The sequence below is a fragment of the Schistocerca gregaria genome, unplaced genomic scaffold, assembly GCF_023897955.1.
Source record: "Schistocerca gregaria isolate iqSchGreg1 unplaced genomic scaffold, iqSchGreg1.2 ptg000350l, whole genome shotgun sequence".
NCBI classification, from domain to species: Eukaryota; Metazoa; Arthropoda; class Insecta; order Orthoptera; family Acrididae; genus Schistocerca; species Schistocerca gregaria.
In genome coordinates this window covers 769,552-795,014 of record NW_026061810.1, presented here as the reverse complement: position 1 = coordinate 795,014, position 25,463 = coordinate 769,552, and positions in this window count along the sequence as shown.

The following is a 25,463-nucleotide window of genomic DNA, read 5'->3' as shown; positions in this document are numbered from 1 at the left end:
TCTGTAATCTGTGGACCTTCAGAATGTTGATGAAACACAGAAATTGCATCGGGATTGAATACAACAGGCACCATGCGGACTTTTCTCCACGGGATAATGTCTCAAATCGTCTACGTAATTTGATCGACTCCTCGAAGACCAGTAGTAGTTTCCAAAGCACGTCCTGAGTCATTCTGTAATTTGTGGATCTTGAGAGTGTTGATAAAACACAAAAATTGCATGGGGATTCAATACAACAGGCAACATGCGGACTTTTCTCCATGGGAGTAATGACTCAAAGTGTGCTCGATTTGATCCATTCCTCCAAGATAAGTAGCAGTTTCCGAAGCACATCTGGAGGCATTCTGTAATCTGTGGACCTTCCGAGTGTTGATGAAACATAGAAATTGCATCGGGATGAATACAACAGGCACCTTGCTGACTTTTTTCTATGTGAGTAATGTCTCAATTGTCTACGGTTTGATCGTTCCCTGGAAGACCAATAGTAGTTTTCGAATCACATCTGGAGGCATTCTGTAATCTGTGGACCTTGAGTGTTGATGAAACACAGATTGCTTCGGCATTTATTACAACAGGCATCATTTGGACTTTTCTCCATGCTAGTAATGTCTCAAATTCTCTACGCTTGGATCGTTCCTTTGAAGACAAGTAGTAGTTTCCAAGGCACATATGGAGGCATTCTGTAATATGCGGACCTTCAGGGTGTTGATGAAACACAGATATTACATCGGGATTGAATACAACATGCACCATGCGGACTTTTCTCACAGGGAGTAATGTCTCAAACTCTCTACGATTTGATCTTTCCCTGGAAGGCCACAAGTAGTTTGCGAAGAACATCTGGATGCATTCTGTAATCTGTAGACCTTCAGAGTGTTGTTGAAACACAGAATTGCTTCGGGATTGAATGCAAAAGGCACCATGCGAACATTTATCCATGGGAGTAATGTCTCATAGTGTCTACGCATTGATCGTTCCCTGGAAGACCAGTAAGAGTTTCTGAAGCACATCTGAAGGCATTCCGTAATCTGTAGACCTTCAGAGTGTTGATGAAACACAGAAATTGCATAGGGATTAAATACAACATGCACCTTGGAGCATTCAGTAATCTTTGGAACTTCAGAGTGTAGATGAAACACATAAAGCTCATCGGGATGGATTACAACAGGCACCATGCGGACTTGTCTCCATGAGAGTAATGTCTCAAACAGTCTACCCTTTGATCGTTCCCTAGAAGACCAGTAGTAGTTTGCGAAGCACATCTAGAGGCATTCTGTAATCTGTATACATTCAGAGTGTTGATGGAACACAGAAATTGCATCGGGATTGAATACAACAAGCACCATGCGGACTTATCTAAATGGGAGTAATGTCCCCAACTGTCTACGCTTTGATCGTTCATTGGAAGACCAGTAGTAATTTCCGAAGCACATCTGGAGGTATTCTGTAATCTGTGGACCTTCAGAGTGTTAATGAAACGCAGAAATTGCATCGAGATAGAACACAACAGGCTCCATGCGTACTTTTCTCCATGATAGTTATGTCTCAAACTGTGTACGATTTGATCGATTCCTGGAAGACCAGTAGAGCATTCCGAACCACATCTGGAGACTTTCTGTAATCTATGCACCTTCCGAGTGTTGATGAAACACAGAAATTGCATCGGGATTGATTACAACAGGCTCCATGCGGACTTATCTCCATTGGCGTAATGTCTCAAACTGTCTACGCTTTGATCAACTTCTGGGAGACCAGTAGTAGTTCTTGAAGCACATCTGGATGCATTCTGTAATCTGTGGATCTTCAGAGTGTTCATGAACCACAGAAATTGCATCGGGATTTACTAGAAGAGGCGCCATGCGGACTTTACTACATGGGAGTAATGTCTCAAACTGTATACGCTTTGATCGTTCCCTGGAAGACCAGTAGTAGTTTGCGAAGCACATCTGGAGGCATTCTGTAATCTGTTTACCTTCAGAGTGTTGAAGGAACACAGAAATAGCATCGGGATTGTATACAACAAGCACCATGCGGACTTTTCTCCTTGGGAGTAATGTCTCAAAGTATGTACGATTTGATCGTTGCCTGGAAGACCAGTAGTAGTTTGAGAACCACATCTGGAGGCATTCTGTAAACTGTACACCTTTAGAGTTTTGATGAACCACATAAATTGCATCGGGATTGAATGCAACACGCTCCATGCGAACTTTTATGCATAGGCGTAATGTCTCAATCGGTGTACGCTTTGATCGACTTCTGGGACACCAGTAGTAGTTTTCGAAGCAGATCTGGAGGCAATCTGCAATCTTTAGACCTTCAGAGTGTTGATGAAACACAGTAATTTCATCGGGATTCAATACAACAGGCACCATGTGGACTTTTCGCCATTGGAGTAATGTCTCAAACTGTCTGCCCTTTGATCGTTCCCTGGAAGACCAGTAGTAGTTTCCGAACCACATCGGGAGGCATTCTGTATTCTGCGGACCTTCAGAGTGTTGATGAAACACAGAAATTACATCGTTTTTGAATACAAGAGGCATAACGCCGACTTTTCTCCATAGGAGTAATGTCTCAAACTGTCTACGCTTTGATCGTTACCTGGAAGACCAGTAGTAGATTCCGAAGCACATGTGGATGCTTTCTGTAATCTCTGAACCTTCAGAGTGTTGATGAAACACAGAAATTGCATGGGGATTCAATACAACAGCCACTATGCGGAATTTTCTCAATGATAGTAATGTCTTAAAGTGTCTACGCTTTGATGGATTACAGGAAGGCCAGTAGTAGATTCCGAAGTACATCTGGAGGCATTCTGTAAACTGTTGACCTTCAGAGTGTAGATGGAACACAGGAATTGCATCGGGATTAAATACAACTGCCCCCATGAGGACCTTTCTCCATGGGAGGGATGTCTCAAACTGTCTACGAAATTTGATCGATTCCTCGAAGGCGAGTAGTAGTTTCAAAGCACATCTTTAGGCATTCTGTGATCTGTGAACCTTCAGAGTGATGATGATACACAGAAATTGCATCGGGATTGAATCCAACAGGCACGATGCAGACTTTTCTCCATGGGAGTAATGTCTCAAACTGGCTACGCTTTGATCGTTCCCTGGAAGATCGGTCGTAGTTTCGGAAGCACATCTAGAGGCATTCTGTATACTGTGGACCTTCACAGTGTTGATGAAACACAGAAATTCAATCGGGATTGAATAAAACAGGCACCATGCGCACTTTTCCCCATGATAGTAATGTTTCAAACTGTCTACGTTATGAGCGTACCCTGCAAGACTAGTAGTAGTTTCCGAAGCACATCTGAAGGCATTCTGCAATCTGTGAACCGTCAGAGTGTTCATGAAACACTGAAATTGCAACGGGATTGAATACAACAGTCACCAATGCGGACTTTTCCCAATGATAGTAATGTCTCAAACTGTATACACTTTGGTTGTTTCCTGGAAGACCAGTAGTATTTGAGAAGCACATCACGAGGTGTTCTGCAATCTGTGGACCTTGAGTGTGTTCATAAAACACAGAAATTGCATCGGGATTGAATGGAACAGGCACCATGCGGACATTTCTCAATAGGAGTAATGTATCAAACTGTCTACGCTTTGATCGTTCCCTGATAGACCAGTAGCAGTTTGCGAAGCACATCTGGAGGCATTCTGTGATCTGTGGACCTTCAGGGTGTTGATGAAACACAGAAATTGCATCGGGATTGAATACAACAGGCACCATGCAGACTTTTCTCTATGGGAGTAATGTCTCAAACCGTCTACACTTTCATAGTTCCCTGGAAGGGCAGTAGTTGTTTCCGAAGCACATCTGGAGGCATTCTGGAATCTGTGGACCTTCAGAGTGTTAATGAAACACAGAAATTACATCGAATTTGAATAAAACAAGCACCATGCGGACTTTATTGCATAAGAGAAATGTCTCAAATTTTCAACGTTTGGATCGTTCCCTGGAAGACCAGTAGTAGTTTATAAGGCACATCTGGAGGCATTCTGCAATCTGTTGGCCTTCAGAGTGTTGATGAATCACAGAAATTTCATCGGGATTGAATAAAACAGGCACCATGCGGACTTTTCTCCGTGAGAGAAATGTCTCAAACTGTCTACGCTTTGATCGTTTCCTGGAAGACTAGTAGTAATTTCCGAAGCACATCTGGAGGCATTCTGTAATCTGTGCACCTTCAGAGTGTTGATGAAACACAGGAATTGCATCGGGATTGAATACAACAGGCATGATGCAGACTTTTCTCCATTGGAGTAATGTCTCAAACTGGCTAAACTTTTATCGTTCCCTGGAAGGACAGTAGTAGTTTCTGAAGCACATCTGGAGGCATTCTGTAATCTGTGCACCTTCAGAGTGTTGATGAAACACAGAAATTGCATCGGGAATGAAGACACAGGCTCCATGCGGACTTTTCTCCATAGGCGTAATGTCTCAAACTGTCTATGCTTCGAACGACTTCTGGGAGACCAGTAAGAGTTTTTGAAGCACATCTGTAGGCATTCTATAATCTTTGGATCTTCAGAGTTTTGATGAATCACAGAAGTTCCATCGGGTTAGAATACAACAGACACCATGCGGACTTGTCTCCATGGGAGTAATCTCTCAAATTGACTACGCTTTGATCGTTACCTGGAAAACAAGTAGTAGTTTCTAAAGTTCATGTAGATGCACTCTGTAGTCTTTGGACCTTCAGAGTGTCGGTGAAACACAGAAAGTGCATCGGGGTGGAATACAACAGGCACCATGGGGACTTTTCTCCCTGAGAGTAGTGTCTCAAACTGTATACTCTTTGATCGTTCCTTGGAAGACCAGTAGTAGTTCTCGAAGCACATCTGGAGGCATTCTGTAATCTGTTTACATCCAGAGTGTTGATGGAGCACAGAAATTGATCGGGATTGAATACAACCGGCACCATGCGGACTTTTCTCAATGGGAGTAATGTCTCAAACTGTCTACGTTTTGAGTGTTCCCTGGAAGACCAGTAGTAGTTTCCGAAGCACATCTGGAGGCATTCTGCAATCTGTGAACCATCAGATTGTTCATGAAAAACAGAAATTGCATCGGGATTGAATAGAAAGGTATCATGCGAACTTTTCTGCATGTCAGTAATGTCTCAAACTGTCTACGCTATAATTGTTCCTGGAAGACCAGTAGTAGTTTCCGAAGCACAACTGGAGTCATTCTGTAATCTGTGCACCTTCAGAGTGTTGATGAAACACTGAAATTGCATCGGGATTGATTACAACAGGCACCATGCGGTCTTTTCTCCATGGGAGTAATGTCTCAAACTGTCTACCCTTTGATCGTTCCCTGAAAGACCAGTAGTAGTTTCCAAAGCACATCTGGAGGCATTCTGTATTCTGTGGACTTTCACAGTGTCGATGAAACACAGAGATTGCATCGGCTTTGAATATAAGAGGCACCATGCGGACTTTTCTCCATAGGAGTACTGTCTCAAACTGTCTACGCTTTGATCGTTACCTGGAAGACCAGTAGTAGTTTCCGAAGCACATCTGGAGGCTTTCTGTAATCTGTGGACGTTCAGAGTAATGATGAAACACAGAAGTTGCAACGGGATTGAATACAACAGTCACCATTCGGACTTTTCCCAATGATAGTAATGTCACAAACTGTATACGTTTTGGTCGTTTCCAGATAGACCAGTAGTAAGTATTTAAGAAGCACATCAGGAGATATTCAGTAATCTGTGGACCTTCAGAGTGTTCATAAAACGCAGAAATTGCTTCGGTATGAATAGAACAGGCACGATGCAGACTTTCCTCCATGGGAGTAATGTCTCAAATTGTCTACGATTTGATCGTTTCCTGGAAGACCAGTAATAGTTTCCGAAGCACATCTGGAGGCATTCTGTAATCTGTGGACCTTCAGAGTTTTGATGAAACACAGAAATTGCATCAGGATTGAATACAACAGGCACCATGCGGTCTTTTCTCCATGGGAGTAATGTCTCAAAGTGTGTACGCTTGATGTTTCCCAGGAAGGCCTGTAGTAGTTTCCGAAGCACATCTGGAGGCATTCTGATTTCTGTGGTCCCTCAGAGTGTTGATGAAACACAGAAATTGCATCGGGATTGAATACAACAGGCACCATGCGGACTTTTCTCCGTGAGAGAAATGTCTCAAACTGTCTACGAATTTTGATCGATTCCTCGAAGACCAGTAGTAGTTCCCGAGCACATCTGGAGGCATTCTGTGATCTGTGGATCTTCAGAGTTTTGATGAATCACAGAAGTTCCATCGGGTTAGAATACAACAGACACCATACGGACTTGTCTCCATGGGGGTAATCTCTCAAATTGACTAGGCTTTGATCGTTACCTGAAAAAAAAAGTAGTAGTTTCTAAAGTTCATGTAGATTCACTCTGTAGCCTGTGGACCTTCAGAGTGTCGGTGAAACACAGAAAGTGCATCAGGGTGGAATACAACCGGCACCATGCGGACTTTTCTCAATGGGAGTAATGTCTCAAACTGTCTACGTTTTAAGCGATCCCTGGAAGACCAGTAGTAGTTTCCGAAGCACATCTGGAAGCATTCTGCAATCTGTGAACCATCAGAGTGTTCATGAAACACAGAAATAGCTTCGGGATTCAATAGAAAGGCATCATGCGAACTTTTCTCCATGTCAGTAATGTCTAAAACTGTCTACGCTATAATTGTTCCCTGGAAGACCAGTAGTAGTTTCCGAAGCACATCTGGAGTCATTCTGTAATCTGTGCACCTTCCAAGTGTTGATGAAACACAGAAATTGCACCGGGATTGATTACAACAGGCACCATGCGGTCTCTTCTCCATGGGAGTAATGTCTCAAAGTGTGTACGCTTGATGTTTCCCAGGAAGGCCTGTAGTAGGTTCTGAAGCACATCTGGAGGCATTCTGATATCTGTGGTCCCTCAGAGTGTCGATGAAATACAGAAATTGCATCGGGATTGAATACAACAGTCACCATGCGGACTTTTCTCAATGGGAGTAATGTCTCAAACTGTCTGTTTGATCGTTAACTGGAAGACCGTAGTAGTTGCCGAAGCACATTTGGAGGCATTCTGTAATCAATGGACCTTCAGAGTGTTGATGAAACACAGGAATTGCATCGTGATTAAGTACAACAGCCACCATGAAGACCTTCCCCCATTGGAGAAATGTCTCAAACTGTCTACGAATTTTGATCGATTCCTCGAAGACCAGTAGTAGTTTCCATGCACATCTGGAGGAATTCTGTGATCTGTGGACCTTCAGAGTGTTGATGAAACACAGAAATTGCACTGAGATTGAATACAATAGGCACCATGCAGACTTTTCTCCATGGGAGTAATGTCTCAAACTGTGAACGATTTGATCGATTCCTGGAAGACCAGTAGTAGTTTGCGAAGCACATTAGCAGGCATTCTGCAATCTGTGCACCTTCAGAGTGTTGATGAAACAAGGAAATTACATCGGGAATGAATACAACATTCACTATGCGGTCTTTTCTCCATGGGAGTAATGTCTTAAACAGTCTACGCTTTGATCGTTCCCTGGAAGACCAGTAGTAGTTTCCGAAGCACATCTGGAGTCATACTGTAATCTGTGCACCTTCCAAGTGTTGATGAAACACAGAAATTGCATCGGGATTGAATAAAAAAAAGGCACCATGGGGATTTTTCTCCATTAGAGTAATGTCTCAAACTTTCTACGCTTTGATCGTTTCCTGGAATACCAGGAGTAATTTCCGAAGCACATCTGGAGGCACTCTGTAATTTGTGGACCTTCAGAGTGTTGATGAAACACAGGAATTGCATCGGGATAAAATACAACAGCCACCATGATGACCCTTCTCCATGGGAGAAATGTCTCAAACTGTCTACGATTTTTGATCGATTTCACGAAGACCAGTAGTAGCTTCCAAGCACATCTGTAGGCATTCTGTGATCTGTGGACCTTCAGGGTGCTGATGAAACACAGCAATTGCATCGGGATTGAATACAACAGGCACCATGCAGACTTCTCTCCATGGGAGTAATGTCTCAAACTGTCTCCGATTTTATCGTACCCTGGAAGACCAGTAGTAGTTCCCGAAGCACATCTGGAGGCATTCTGTATTCTGTGGACCTTGACAGTGTTGATGAAACACAGAAATTGGATCGGGATTGAATACAACAGGCACCATGGGTACTTTTCACCATAGGAGTAATGTCTCATAGTGGCTACGATTTGATCGTTCCCTGGAAGGGCAGTAGTTGTTTCCGTAGTACATCTGGAGGCATTCTGTAATCTGTGGACCTTGAGAGTGTTAAGGAAACACTGAAATTGCATCGGGATTGAATAAAACAAGAACCATGCGGACTATTTTGCATGGGAGTAATGTCTCAAACTTTCTACGCTTTGATCGTTCCCTGGAAGAATAGTTGTAGTTTCCGAAGCACATCTGGATACATTCCGTAATCTGTGGACCTTCAGAGTGTTGATGAAACACAGAAATTGCATCGGGATTGAATACAACATGTACCATGCGGACTTTACAAAAGGGTGTAATGTCTCCAACTGTCCACGCTTTGATCGTTCCCTGGAAGACCAGTAGTAATTTCCGAAGCATATCTGGAGGCATTCTGTAATCTGTGGACCTTCAGAGTGTTGGTGAAACACAGAAATTGCGAAGGGATTGAATACAACAGGAAAAAGGCGGACTTTTCTCCATGGGACTAATATCTCAAACTGTGTACGATTTGATAGATTCCTGGAAGACCAGTAGTTGTTTGCGAAGCACATCTGGAGGCAATCTGTGATCTGTGCACTTTCAGAGTGTTGATGAAGCAAAGATATTGCATCGGGATTGAATACAACAGGCTCCATGCGGACTTTTCTTCATGAGAGTAATGTCTCAAACTGTCTACGATTTGATCGTTCCCTGTAAGACCAGTGGTAGTTTCCGAAGGGCATCTGGAGGCATTCTGTATTCTGTGGACATTCACAGTGTTGATGAAACACAGAAATGGGATCGGGATTGAATACCACAGGCACCATGCGCCCTTTTCTCCATAGGAGTAATGTCTCAAAGTGTCTACGCTTTGATCGTTACCTGGAAGACCAGTAGAAGTTTTCGAAGCACATCTGGAAGCATTTTGTAACCTCTGGAACTTCAGTGTGGTGATGATACACGGAAATTGCATCGGGATTGAATACAACTGGCACCATGCTGACTTTTGTCAATGGGAGTAATATCTCAAACTGTCTACGCCTTGATCGTTCTCTGGATGATCAATAGTAGTTTCCGAAGCACATCAGGAGGCATTCAGTAATCTGTCGACCTTCAGAGTGTTGATGAAACAAAGAAATTGCATCGGGGTTGAATACAACAGGCACCATGCGGACTTTTCTCCATGGGAGTAATGTCTCAAACTGTCTGTACATTCATAGTTCTCTGGAAGGGCAGTAGTAATTTCCGAAGCACATCTGGAGGCATTCTGTAATCTGTGGACCTTCAGAGTTTTGATGAAACACAGAAATTGCATCAGGATTGAATACAACAGGCACCATGCGGTCTTTTCGCCACGGGAGTAATGTCACAAACAGTCTACGCATCGAACGTTCCCTGGAAGACCAGTAGTAGTTTCAAAGTCACATCTGGAGGCATTCTGTAATCTGTTTACATTCAGAGTCTTGGTGGAACACAGAAATTGCATCGGGATCGAACAAAACAGGCAACAAGCGGACTTTTCTCCAGGGGAGTAATGTCTCAAACTGTCTACGTTTGATCGTTAAATGGAAGACCAGTAGTAATTGCCAAAGCACATCTGGAGGCATTCTGTGATCTGTGGACCTTCAGAGTGTTGATGAAACACAGGAATTGCATCGGAATTGAATACAACAGGCACCATGAGGACCTTTCCCATTGGAGAAATGTCTCAAACTGTCTACGAATTTTGATCGATTCCTCGAAGACCAGTAGTAGTTTCCAAGCACATCTGGAGGAATTATGTGATCTGTGGTCCTTCAGAGTGTTGATGAAACACTGAAATTGCATCGGGATTGAATACAACAGGAACCATGCGGTCTTTTCTCCATGGGAGTAATGTCTCAAACTGTGTACGATTTGATCGATTCCTGGAAGACCAGTAGTAGTTTGCGAAGCACATCTGGAGGCATTCTGTAATCTGTGCACATTCAGAGCTTTGATGAAACACAGAAATTGTTTCGGGATTGAAAACAACAGGTTCCATGCGAACTTTTCTCCATAGGCGTAATGACACAACCTGTCTACGCTTTGATCGACTTCTTGGAGACTAGTAGGAGTTTTTGAAGCACATCTGTAGGTATTCTGTGATCTTTGGACCTTCAGAGTGTTGATGAAACGCAGAAATAGCAAAGGGACTGAATACAACAGAAACCATGCGGTCTTTTCTCCATGGGAGTAATGTCTCAAACTGACTACGATATGATCGACACCTGGAAGACAAGTAGTAGTTTCCAAAGCTCATCTGGAGGCATTCTGTATTCTGTGGACATTCACAGTGTTGATGAAACAAAGAAATTGCATCGGGATTGAATACAACTGGCACCATGCTGACTTTTTTCAATGGGAGTAATGTCTCAAACTGTCAACGCTTTGATCGTTCCCTGGAAGATCAGTAGTAGTTACCGAAGCACATCAGGAGGCATTCAGTACTCTGTCGACCTTCATAGTGTTGATGAAACAAAGAAATTGCATCGGGATTGAATACTACAGGCACCATGCGGACTTTTCTCCATGGGAGTAATGTCTCAAACTGTCTACGTTTTGATCGATTCCTGGAAGACCAGTAGTAGATTCCGAAGCACATCTGGAGGCATTCCGTAATCTGAGGCGCTCAGAGTGTTGATGAAACACAAAAATTGCATCTGGATTGAATACAACATGCACCATGCGGCCTTTTCTCCATGGGAGTAATGTCTCAAACAGACTACGCGTAGATCGTTTCCTGGAAGACCAGTAGTACTATCCGAAGCACATCTGGAGGCATTCTGTAATCGGTGGACCTTCAGAATGTAGATGAAACACAGGAATTGCATCGGGATTAAATACAGCAGATACAATGATGATCTTTCTCCATGGGAGAGATGTCTCAAGCTGTCTACGAATTTTGATCGATTCCTCGAAGACCAGTAGTAGCTTTAAAGCACAACTGGAGGCATTCTGTAATCTGTGGACCTTCAGAGTGTTGATGAAACACAGGAATTGCGTCAGGATTGAATACAACAGTCACCATGCTGTCTTCTCTATATGGGAGTAATATCACAAACAGTCTACGCTTTGATCGTTCCCTGGAAGACCAGTAGTAGTTTCCAAGTCACATCTGGAGGCATTCTGTAATCTGTTTACCTTCAGTGCCTTGATGAATCACAGAAATTGCATCGGGATTGAGTACAACAGGCACCATGCAGACTTTTCTCCATGGGTGTAATGTCTAACACTGTCTACGTTTTGAACGTTCCCTGGAAGACCAGTAGTAGTTTCCGAGGCACATCTGGAGGCATTCTGCAATCTGTGAACCTTCAGAGTGTTCATGAAACACAGAAATTGCATCGGGATTGAATAGAAAGGCACCATGCTAACTTTTCTCCATGGGAGTAATGTCTCAAACTGTCTACAATTTCATAGTTCCCTGGAAGGGCAGTAGTAGTCTCCGAAGCACATCTGGAGGCATTGTGTAATCTGTGGACCTTCAGAGTTTTGATGAAACACAGAAATTGCAACGGGATTAAAAACAACAGTCTCCATGCGTACTTTTCCCAATGATAGTAATGATTAAAACTGTATACGCTTTGGTCGTTTCCTGGAAGACCAGTAGTATTTATGAAGCACATCAGGAGGTATCCAGTAATCTGTGGACCTTCAGAGTGTTCATAAAACACAGAAATTGCATCGGGATTGAATAGAACAGGCACCATGCGGACTTTTCTCCATGGGAGTAATGTCTCAAACTGTCTACGTTTGATCGTTAAATGGAAGACCAGTAGTAATTGCCAAAGCATATCTGGAGGCATTCTGTAATCTGTGGACCTTCAGAGTGTTGATGAAACACAGGAATAGCATCGGGATTAAATACAACAGGCACCATGAGTACCTTTCCTCATGGTAGAAATGCCTGAAATTGTCTACGAATGTTGATCGATTCCACGAAGACCAGTAGTAGTTTCGAAGCACATCTGGAAGAATTCTGTGATCTGTGGACCTTCAGAGTGTTGATGAAACACAGATATTGCAGCGGGATTGAATACAACAGGCACCATGCGCACTTTTCTATATGGGAGTAATGTCTCAAACTGTCTACACTTTCATAGTTCCCTGGAAGGGCAGTAGTAGTTTCCGAAGCACATCTGGAGGCATTCTGTAATCTGTGGACCTTCAGAGTTTTGATGAAACACAGAAATTGCATCAGGATGGAATACAACAGGCACCATGCGGTCTTTTCGCCGTGGGAGTAATGTCACAAACAGTCTACGCTTCGAACGTTCCCTGGAAGACCAGTAGTAGTTTCAAAGTCACATCTGGAGGCATTCTGTAATCTGTTTACATTCAGAGTCTTGATGGAACACAGAAATTGCATCGGGATTGATTAAACAAGCACCATGCGGACTTTATTGCATGAGAGAAATGTCCCAAACTTTCTACGCTTTGATCGTTCCCTAGAAGAGCAGTAGTAGATTATAAGGCACATCTGGAGGCATTATGTAATCTGTGGGCCTTCAGAGTGTTGATGAAACAAAAAAATTGCATCGGAATTGAATAAAACAGGCTCCATGCTTACTTTTCCCCATGAGAGTAATGTCTCAAACTGTCTACGCTTTGATCGTTTCCTGGAAGACCAGTAGTAATTTCCGAAGCACATCTGAAGTAATTCTGTAATCTGTGGAACTTCAGAGTGTTGATGAAACACAGGAATTGCATCGGGGTTGAATACAACAGGAACCATGCGGTCTTTTCTCCATGGGAGTAATGTCTCAAACTGTGTACGAATTTTGATCGATTACTCGAAGAGCAGTAGTAGTTTCGAAGCACTTCTGGAGGCATCCTGTGACCTGTGGACCTTCAGGGTTTTGATGAAACACGGAAATTGCACCGGGATTAAATACAATAGGCACCATGCAGACTTTTCTGCATGGGAGTAATGTCTCAAACTGTGAACGATTTGATCGATACCTGGAAGACCAGTATAAGTTTGCGAAACACATTAGGAGGCTTTCTGTAATCTGTGGACCTTCAAAGGGATTGAATACAACAGGCACCATGCGGACTTTTCTCCATGGGAGTAATGTCTCAAACTGACTACGATATGATCGATACCTGGAATACAAGTAGTAGTTTCCAAAGCTCATCTGGAGGCATTCTGTATTCTGTGGACATTCACAGTGTTGATGAAACAAAGAAATTGCATCGGGATTGACTACAACTGGCACCACGCTGACTTTTTTCAATGGGAGTAATGTCTCAAACTGTCTACGCTTTGATCGTTCCCTGGAAGACCAGTAGTAGTTTCAAAGTCACATCTGGAGGCATTCTGTAATCTGTTTATATTCAGAGTCTTGATGGAACACAGAAATTGAATCGGGATCGAACAAAACAGGCACCATGCGGACTTTTCTCCATGGGAGTAATGTCTCAAACTGTCTACGTTTGATCGTTAAATGGAAGACCAGTAGTAATTGCCAAAGCTCATCTGGAGGCATTCTGTAATCTGTGGACCTTCAGAGTGTTGGTGAAACACAGAAATTGCGAAGGGATTGAATACAACAGGAAGAAGGCGGACTTTTCTCCATGGGACTAATATCTCAAACTGTGTACGATTTGATAGATTCCTGGAAGACCAGTAGTTGTTTGCGAAGCACATCTGGAGGCAATCTGTAATCTGTGCACTTTCAGAGTGTTGATGAAACAAAGATATTGCATCGGGATTGAATACAACAGGCTCCATGCGGACTTTTCTTCATGAGAGTAATGTCTCAAACTGTCTACGATTTGATCGTTCCCTGTAAGACCAGTGGTAGTTTCCGAAGGGCATCAGGAGGCATTCTGTATTCTGTGGACATTCACAGTGTTGATGAAACAAAGAAATTGCATCGGGATTGAATACAACTGGCACCATGCTGACTTTTTCAATGGGAGTAATGTCTCAAACTGTCAACGCTTTGATCGTTCCCTGGAAGATCAGTAGTAGTTACCGAAGCACATCAGGAGGCATTCAGTACTCTGTCGACCTTCATAGTGTTGATGAAACAAAGAAATTGCATCGGGATTGAATACTACAGGCACCATGCGGCCTTTTCTCCATGGGAGTAATGTCTCAAACAGACTACGCGTAGATCGTTTCCTGGAAGACCAGTAGTACTATCCGAAGCACATCTGGAGGCATTCTGTAATCGGTGGACCTTCAGAATGTAGATGAAACACAGGAATTGCATCGGGATTAAATACAGCAGATACCATGATGATCTTTCTCCATGGGAGAGATGTCTCAAGCTGTCTACGAATTTTGATCGATTCCTCGAAGACCAGTAGTAGCTTTAAAGCACAACTGGAGGCATTCTGTAATCTGTGGACCTTCAGAGTGTTGATGAAACACAGGAATTGCGTCAGGATTGAATACAACAGTCACCATGCTGTCTTCTCTATATGGGAGTAATATCACAAACAGTCTAAGCTTTGATCGTTCCCTGGAAGACCAGTAGTAGTTTCCAAGTCACATCTGGAGGCATTCTGTAATCTGTTTACCTTCAGTGCCTTGATGAATCACAGAAATTGCATCGGGATTGAATAGAAAGGCACCATGCTAACTTTTCTCCATGGGAGTAATGTCTCAAACTGTCTACAATTTCATAGTTCCCTGGAAGGGCAGTAGTAGTCTCCGAAGCACATCTGGAGGCATTCTGTAATCTGTGGACCTTCAGAGTTTTGATGAAACACAGAAATTGCAACGGGATTAAAAACAACAGTCTCCATGCGTACTTTTCCCAATGATAGTAATGATTAAAACTGTATACGCTTTGGTCGTTTCCTGGAAGACCAGTAGTATTTAAGAAGCACATCAGGAGGTATCCAGTAATCTGTGGACCTTCAGAGTGTTCATAAAACACAGAAATTGCATCGGGATTGAATAGAACAGGCACCATGCGGACTTTTCTCCATGGGAGTAATGTCTCAAACTGTCTACGTTTGATCGTTAAATGGAAGACCAGTAGTAATTGCCAAAGCATATCTGGAGGCATTCTGTAATCTGTGGACCTTCAGAGTGTTGATGAAACACAGGAATAGCATCGGGATTAAATACAACAGGCACCATGAGTACCTTTCCTCATGGTAGAAATGCCTGAAATTGTCTACGAATGTTGATCGATTCCACGAAGACCAGTAGTAGTTTCGAAGCACATCTGGAAGAATTCTGTGATCTGTGGACCTTCAGAGTGTTGATGAAACACAGATATTGCAGCGGGATTGAATACAACAGGCACCATGCGCACTTTTCTATATGGGAGTAATGTCTCAAACTGTCTACACTTTCATAGTTCCCTGGAAGGGCAGTAGTAGTTTCCGAAGCACATCTGGAGGCATTCTGTAATCTGAGGACCTTCAGAGTTTCGATGAAACACAGAAATTGCATCAGGATGGAATACAACAGGCACCATGCGGTCTTTTCGCCGTGGGAGTAATGTCACAAACAGTCTACGCTTCGAACGTTCCCTGGAAGACCAGTAGTAGTTTCAAAGTCACATCTGGAGGCATTCTGTAATCTGTTTACATTCAGAGTCTTGATGGAACACAGAAATTGCATCGGGATTGATTAAACAAGCACCATGCGGACTTTATTGCATGAGAGAAATGTCCCAAACTTTCTACGCTTAGATCGTTCCCTAGAAGAGCAGTAGTAGATTATAAGGCACATCTGGAGGCATTATGTAATCTGTGGGCCTTCAGAGTGTTGATGAAACAAAAAAATTGCATCGGAATTGAATAAAACAGGCTCCATGCTTACTTTTCCCCATGAGAGTAATGTCTCAAACTGTCTACGCTTTGATCGTTTCCTGGAAGACCAGTAGTAATTTCCGAAGCACATCTGAAGTAATTCTGTAATCTGTGGAACTTCAGAGTGTTGATGAAACACAGGAATTGCATCGGGGTTGAATACAACAGGCACCATGCGGACTTTTCTCCATGGGAGTAATGTCTCAAACTGTCTACACTTTCATAGTTCCCTGGAAGGGCAGTAGTTGTTTCCGAAGCACATCTGGAGGCATTCTGTAATCTGTGGACCTTCAGAGTTTTGATGAAACACAGAAATTGCATCAGGATTGAATACAACAGGCACCATGTGGACTTTTCTCCATGGGAGTAATGTCTCAAACTGTCTACGTTTGATCGTTAAATGGAAGACCAGTAGTAATTGCCAAAGCACATCTGGAGGCATTCTGTAATCTGTGGACCTTCAGAGTGTTGATGAAACACAGGAATAGCATCGGGATTAAATACAACAGGCACCATGAGGACCTTTCCTCATGGGAGAAATGCCTCAAACCGTCTACTAATGTTGATCAATTCCTCGAAGACCAGTAGTAGTTTCCAAGCACATCTGGAGGAATTCTGTGATCTGTGGACCTTCAGAGTGTTGATGAAACACAGAAATTGCATCGGGATTGAATACAACATTCACCATGCGGACTTTTCTCCATGGGAGTAATGTCTCAAACTGTCTACACTTTCATAGTTCCCTGGAAGGGCAGTAGTTGTTTCCGAAGCACATCTGGAGGCATTCTGTAATCATTGGACCTTCAGAGTGTTAATGAAACACAGAAATTACATCGGGATTGATTACACAAGCACCATGCGGACTTTATTGCATGAGAGAAATGTCGCAAACTTTCTACGCTTTGATCGTTCCCTAGAAGACCAGTAGTAGTTTATAAGGCACATCTGGAGGCATTATGTAATCTGTGGGCCTTCAGAGTGTTGATGAAACACAAAAATTGCATCGGGATTGAATAAAACAGGCACCATGCAGAATTTTCTCCATGGGACTAATGTCTCAAACTGTGAACGATTTAATCGATACCTGGAAGACCAGTATAAGTTTGCGAAACACATTAGGAGGCTTTCTGTAATCTGTGGACCTTCAAAGGGATTAAATACAACAGGAACCATGCGGTCTTTTCTCCATGGGAGTAATGTCTCAAACTGACTACGATATGATCGATACCTGGAAGACAAGTAGTAGTTTCCAAAGCTCATCTGGAGGCATTCTGTATTCTGTGGACATTCACAGTGTTGATGAAACAAAGAAATTGCATCGGGATTGAATACAACTGGCACCATGCTGACTTTTTTCAGTGGGAGTAATGTCTCAAACTGTCTACGTTTTGATCGAATCCTGGAAGACCAGTAGTAGATTCCGAAGCACATCTGGAGGCATTCCGTAATCTGAGGCCCTCAGAGTGTTGATGAAACACAAAAATTGCATCTGGATTGAATACAACATGCACCATGCGGCCTTTTCTCCATGGGAGTAATGTCTCAAACAGACTACGCTTAGATCGTTTCCTGGAAGACCAGTAGTACTATCCGAAGCACATCTGGAGGCATTCTGTAATCGGTGGACCTTCAGAGTGTAGATGAAACACAGGAATTGCATCGGGATTAAATACAGCAGATACCATGATGATCTTTCTCCATGGGAGAGATGTCTCAAACTGTCTACGAATTTTGATCGATTCCTCGAAGACCAGTATTAGTTTTCAAGCACATCTGGAGGCATTCTGTGATCTGTGTACCTTCAGAGTGTTGATGAAACACAGAAATTGCATCGGGATTGAATACAACAGGCACCATGCGGGCTTTTCTCTATGTTGGTACTGTCTCAAACAGTCTATGCTTTGATCGTACCCTGGAAGAACAGTATTAGTTTCCGAAGCACATCTGGAGGCATTCTGTAATCTGTGGACCTTCAGAGTGTTGATGAAACACAGGAATTGCGTCAGGATTGAATACAACAGTCACCATGCGGTCTTTTCTATATGGGAGTAATATCACAAACAGTCTACGCTTTTGATCGTTACGTGGAAGACCAGTAGTAGTTTCCAAGTCACATCTGGAGGCATTCTGTAATCTGTTTACCTTCAGTGCCTTGATGAATCAAAGAAATTGCATCGGGATTGAGTACAACAGGCACCATGCGGACGTTTCTCCATGGGAGTAATGTCTCAAACTGTCTACGTTTTGAGCGTTCCCTGGATGACCAGTAGTAGTTTCCGAAGCACATCTGGAGGCATTCTGCAATCTGTGAACCTTCAGAGTGTTCATGAAACACAGAAATAGCATCGGGATTGAATAGAAAGGCACCATGCTAACTTTTCTCCATGGGAGTAATGTCTCAAACTGTCTACAATTTCATAGTTCCCTGGAAGGGCAGTAGTAGTCTCCGAAGCACATCTGGAGGCATTCTGTAATCTGTGGACCTTCAGAGTTTTGATGAAACACAGTAATTGCATCAGGATTGAATACAACAGGCACCATGAGGACCTTTCCTCATGGGAGAAATGTCTCAAACTGTCTACGAATGTTGATCGATTCCTCGAAGACCAGTAGTAGTTTCCAAGAACATCTGGAGGAATTCTGTGATCTGTGGACCTTCAGAGTGTTGATGAAACACTGAAATTGCATCGGGATTGAATACAACAGGCACCATGCGGACTTGTCTCCATGGGAGTAATGTCTCATACTGTCTACACTTTCATAGTTCCCTGGAAGGGCAGTAGTTGTTTCCGAAGCACATCTGGAGGCATTCTGTAATCATTGGACCTTCAGTGTGTTAATAAAACACAGAAATTACATCAGGATTGAATTAAACATTCACCATGCGGACTTTATTGCATGAGAGAAATGTCCCAAATTTTCTACGCTTTGATCGTTTCCTGGAATACCAGTAGTAATTACTGAAGCACATCTGAAGTCATTATGTAATCTGTGGACCTTCAGAGTGTTGATGAAACACAGGAATTGCATCGGGATTAAATACAACAGCCACCATGAGGACCTTACTCCATGGCAGAAATGTCTCAAACTGTGTACGAATTTTGATCGATTCCTCGAAGACCAGTAGTAGTTTCCAAGCACATCTGGAGGCATCCTGTGATCTGTGGACCTTCAGGGTGTTGATGAAACACAGAAATTGCACCGGGATTGAATACAATAGGCACCATGCAGACTTTTCTCCATGGGAGTAATGTCTCAAACTGTGAACGATTTGATCGATTCCTGGAAGTTCAGTAGGAGTTTGAGAAGCACATCTGGAGGCATTCTCTAATCTGTGCACATTCAGAGCTTTGATGAAACACAGAAATTGTTTCGGGATTGAATACAACAGGTTCTATGCGGACGTTTCTCATTAGGCGTAATGACTCAACCTGTCTACGCTTTGATCGACTTCTTGGAGACCAGTAGGTGTTTTTGAAGCACATCTGTAGGTATTCTGTGATCTTTGGACCTTCATAGTGTTGAAGATACACAGACATTGCTACGGGATTGAATACAACTGGCACCATGCTGACTTTTTTCAATGGGAGTAATGTCTCAAACTGTCTACGTTTTGATCGTTCCCTGGAAGATCAGTAGTAGTTTCCGAAGCACATCAGGAGGCATTCAGTAATCTGTCGACCTTCAGAGTGTTGATGAAACAAAGAAATTGCATCGGGATTGAATACAACAGGCACCATGCGGACTTTTCTCCATGGGAGTAATGACTCAAACTGTCTACGTATTGATCGATTCCTGGAAGACCAGTAGTAGTTTCCAAGTCACATCTAGAGGCATTCTGTAATCTGTTTACGTTCAGTGCCTTGATGAATCACAGAAATTGCATCGGGATTGAATACAACAGGCACCATGCGGACTTTTCTCCATGGGAGTAATGTCTCAAACTGTCTACGTTTTGAGCGTTCCATGGAAGACCAGTAGTAGTTTCCGAAGCACATCTGGAGGCGTTCTGTATTCTGTGTACATTCACAGTGATGATGAAACACAGAAATGGGATCGGTATTGAATTCAACAGGCACCATGCGTCCTTTTCTCCATAGGAATAATGTCTCAAACTGTCTACGCTTTGATCGTAACTTGGAAGGCCAGTAGTAGTTTCCGAAGCACATCAGGAGGTATTCAGTAATCTGTGGAACTTCAGAGTGTTTATGAAACACAGAAATTGCATCGGGATTGAATAGAACAGGCACCATGCGGACTTTTCTCCATGGGAGTAATGTCTCAAACTGTCTACACTTTCATACTTCCCTGGAAGGGCAGTAGTAGTTTCCGAAGCACATCTGGAGGCATTCTGTAATCTGTGGACCTTCAGAGTTTTGATGAAACACAGAAATTGCATCTGGATTGAATACAACAGGCACCATGCGGTCTTTTCGCCATGGGAGTAATGTCACAAACAGTCTACGCATCGAACGTTCCCTGGAAGACCAGTAGTAGTTTCAAAGTCACATCTGGAGGCATTCTGTAATCTGTTTACATTTAGAGTCTTGATGGAACACAGAAATTGCATCGGGATCGAACAAAACAGGCACCATGCGGACTTTTCTCCATGGGAGTAATGTCTCAAACTGTCTACGTTTGATCGTTAAATGGAAGACCAGTAGTAATTGCCAAACCACATCTGGAGGCATTCTGTAATCTGTGGACCTTCAGAGTGTTGATGAAACACAGGAATTGCATCGGGATTGAATACAACAGGCACCATGAGGACCATTCCCCATGGGAGAAATGTCTCAAACTGTCTACGAATTTTGATCGATTCCTCGAAGACCAGTAGTAGTTTCCAAGCACATCTGGAGGAATTCTGTGATCTGTGGACCTTCAGAATGTTGATGAAACACAGAAATTGCGTCAGAATTGAATACAACAGTCACATGCGGTCTTTTCTATATGAGAATAATATCAAAAACAGTCTACGGTTTGATCGTTACCTGGAAGACCAGTAGTAGTTTCCAAGTCACATCTGGAGGCATTCTGCAATCTGTGAACCTTCAGAGTGTTCATGAAACAGAGATATTGCATCGGGATTGAATAGAAAGTCACCATGCTAACTTTTCTCCATGGGAGTAATGTCTCAAACTGTCTACAATTTCATAGTTCCCTGGAAGGGCAGTAGTAGTCTCCGAAGCACATCTGGAGGCATTCTGTATTCTGTGGACCTCCAGAGTTTTGATGAAACACAGATATTGCATCAGGATTGAATACAACAGGCACCATGCGGTCTTTTCACCATGGGAGTAATGTAACAAGCAGTCTACGCTTCGAACGTTCCCTGGAAGACCAGTAGTAGTTTAAAAGTCACATCTGGAGGCATTCAGTAATCTGTTTACATTCAGAGTCTTGATGGAACACAGAAATTGCATCGGGATCGAACAAAACAGGCATCATGCGGACTTTTCTCCATGGGAGCAATGTCTCAAACTGTCTACGGGATGATCGTAACCTGGAAGACCAGTAGTAGTTTCCGAAGCACATCTGGAGGCATTCTGTAATCTGTGGAGCTTCAGAGTGTTGATGAAACACAGAAATTGCAACGGGATTAAAAACAACAGTCTCCATGCGTACTTTTCCCAATGATAGTAATGATTAAAACTGTATACGCTTTGGTCGTTTCGTGGATGACCAGTAGAATTTAAGAAGCACATCAGGAGGTATTCAGTAATCTGTGGACCTTTAGAGTGTTCATATAACACAGAAATTGCATCGGGATTGAATAGAACAGGCACCATGCGGACTTTTCTCCATGGGAGTAATGTCTCAAACTGTCTACACTTTCATAGTTCCCTTGAAGGGCAGTAGTAGTCTCCGAAGCAAATCTGGAGGCATTCTGTAATCTGTGGACCTTCAGAGTTTTGATGAAACACAGAAATTGCAACAGGATTGAATACATCAGGCACCATGCGGTCTTTTCGCCATGGGAGTAATGTCTCAAACTGTCTACACTTTCATAGTTCCCTGGAAGGGCAGTAGTAGTTTCCGAAGCACATCTGGAGGCGTTCTGCATTCTGTGTACATTCACAGTGATGATGAAACACAGAAATGGGATCGGTATTGAATTCAACAGGCACCATGCGTCCTTTTCTCCATAGGAATAATGTCTCAAACTGTCTACGCTTTGATCGTAACTTGGAAGGCCAGTAGTAGTTTCCGAAGCACATCAGGAGGTATTCAGTAATCTGTGGAACTTCAGAGTGTTTATGAAACACAGAAATTGCATCGGGATTGAATAGAACAGGCACCATGCGGACTTTTCTCCATGGGAGTAATGTCTCAAACTGTCTACACTTTCATACTTCCCTGGAAGGGCAGTAGTAGTTTCCGAAGCACATCTGGAGGCATTCTGTAATCTGTGGACCTTCAGAGTTTTGATGAAACACAGAAATTGCATCTGGATTGAATACAACAGGCACCGTGCGGTCTTTTCGCCATGGGAGTAATGTCACAAACAGTCTACGCATCGAACGTTCCCTGGAAGACCAGTAGTAGTTTCAAAGTCACATCTGGAGGCATTCTGTAATCTGTTTACATTTAGAGTCTTGATGGAACACAGAAATTGCATCGGGATCGAACAAAACAGGCACCATGCGGACTTTTCTCCATGGGAGTAATGTCTCAAACTGTCTACGTTTGATCGTTAAATGGAAGACCAGTAGTAATTGCCAAACCACATCTGGAGGCATTCTGTAATCTGTGGACCTTCAGAGTGTTGATGAAACACAGGAATTGCATCGGGATTGAATACAACAGGCACCATGAGGACCATTCCCCATGGGAGAAATGTCTCAAACTGTCTACGAATTTTGATCGATTCCTCGAAGACCAGTAGTAGTTTCCAAGCACATCTGGAGGAATTCTGTGATCTGTGGACCTTCAGAATGTTGATGAAACACAGAAATTGCGTCAGAATTGAATACAACAGTCACCATGCGGTCTTTTCTATATGAGAGTAATATCACAAACAGTCTACGGTTTGATCGTTACCTGGAAGACCAGTAGTAGTTTCCAAGTCACATCTGGAGGCATTCTGCAATCTGTGAACCTTCAGAGTGTTCATGAAACACAGATATTGCATCGGGATTGAATAGAAAGTCACCATGCTAACTTTTCTCCATGGGAGTAATGTCTCAAACTGTCTACAATTTCATAGTTCCCTGGAAGGGCAGTAGTAGTCTCCGAAGCACATCTGGAGGCATTCTGTATTCTGTGGACCTCCAGAGTTTTGATGAAACACAGATATTGCATCAGGATTGAATACAACAGGCACCATGCGGTCTTTTCACCATGGGAGTAATGTAACAAGCAGTCTACGCTTCGAACGTTCCCTGGAAGACCAGTAGTAGTTTAAAAGTCACATCTGGAGGCATTCTGTAATCTGTTTACATTCAGAGTCTTGATGGAACACAGAAATTGCATCGGGATCGTACAAAACAGGCACCATGCGGACTTTTCTCCATGGGAGTAATGTCTCAAACTGTCTACGTTTGTTCGTTAAATGGAAGACCAATAGTAATTGCCAAAGCACATCTGGAGGCATTCTGTAATCTGTGGACCTTCAGAGTGTTGATGAAACACAGGAATTGCATCGGGATTGAATATAACAGGCACCATGAGGACCTTTCCCCATGGGAGAAATTTCTCAAACTGTCTACGAATTTTAATCGATTCCTCGAAGACCAGTAGTAGTTTCCAAGCACATCTGGAGGAATTCTGTGATCTGTGGACCTTCTGAGTGTTGATGAAACACAGAAATTTCATCGGGATTGAATAGAACAGGCACCATGCAGACTTTTCTCTATGGGAGTAATGTCTCAAACTGTCTACACTTTCATACTTTCCTAGAAGGGCAGTAGTTGTTTCCGAAGCACATCTGGAGGCATTCTGTAATCATTGGACCTTCAGAGTGTTAATGAAACACAGAAATTACATCGGGATTGAATTAAACAAACACCACGCGGTCTTTATTGCATGAGAGAAATGTCCCAAACTTTCTACGCTTTGATCGTTCCCTAGAAGACCAGTAGTAGTTTATAAGGCACATCTGGAGGCATTCTGTAATCTGTAGGCCTTCAGAGTGTTGATGAAACACAAAAATAGCATCGGGATTGAATAAAACAGGCTCCATGCGGACTTTTCGCCATGGGAGTAATGTCTCAAACTGTGAACGATTTGATCGATTAATGGAAGACCAGTAGGAGTTTGCGAAGCACATTTCGAGGCTTTCTGTAATCTGTGGACCTTCAGAGTGTTGGTGAAACGCCGAAATTGCAAAGGGATTGAATACAACATTAACCATGCGGTCTTTTCTCCATGGGTATAATGTCTCAAACTGTCTACGCTTTGATCGACTTCTTGGAGACCAGTAGGAGTTTTTGAAGCACATCGGTAGGTATTCTGTGATCTTAGGACCTTCAGAGTGTTGATGAAACACAGAAATGGGATCAGGATTGAATACAACAGGCACCATGCGGACTTTTCTCCATGGGAGTAATGTCTCAAACTGTCTACGCTTTGATCGTTCTCTGGAAGACCAGTAGTAGTTTATAAGGCACATCTGGAGGCATTCTGTAATCTGTGGGCCTTCACAGTGTTGATGAAACACAGAAATTGCATCGGGACGGAATAAAACAGGCACCATGCAGCCTTTTTTCCATGGGAGTAATGTCTCAAACTGTGAACGGTTTGATCGATTCCTGGAAGACCAGTAGTAGTTTCCGAAGCACACCTGGAGGCATTCTGTATTCTGTTGACCTTCAGAGTGTTGATGAAACACGGAAATTGCATCGGGATTGAATACATCAGGCACCATGCGGAGTACTTTCCATGGGAGTAATGTCTCAAATTGTCTACGCTTTGATCGTTCCCTGGAAGACCTGTAGTAGTTTCCGAAGGACATCTGGAGGCATTCTGTATTCTGCGGACCTTCAGAGTGTTGATGAAACACATAAATTGCAACGGGATAGAATACAACAGTCACGATGCGGACTTTTCTCAATGATAGTAATGTCTCAAACTGTATACGTTTTGGTCGTTTCCTGGAAGACCAGTAGTAATTTCAAAGTCACATCTGGAGGCATTTTGTAATCTATTTACATTTAGAGAGTTGATGGAACACAGAAATTGGATCGGCTTTGAATACAACAGGCACCATGCGTACTTTTCTCCATAGGAGTAATGTCTCATAGTGGCTACGATTTGATCGTTCCCTGGAAGGGCAGTATTTATTACCGACGCACATCAGGAGGCATTCAGTAATCTGTGGACCTTCAGAGTGTTGGTGAAACACAGAAATTGCAAAGGGATTGAATACAACATGCACCATGCGGACTTCTTTCAATAATAGTAATGTCTCAAACTGTCTACGCTTTGATCATTCCCTGGGAGATCAGTAGTAG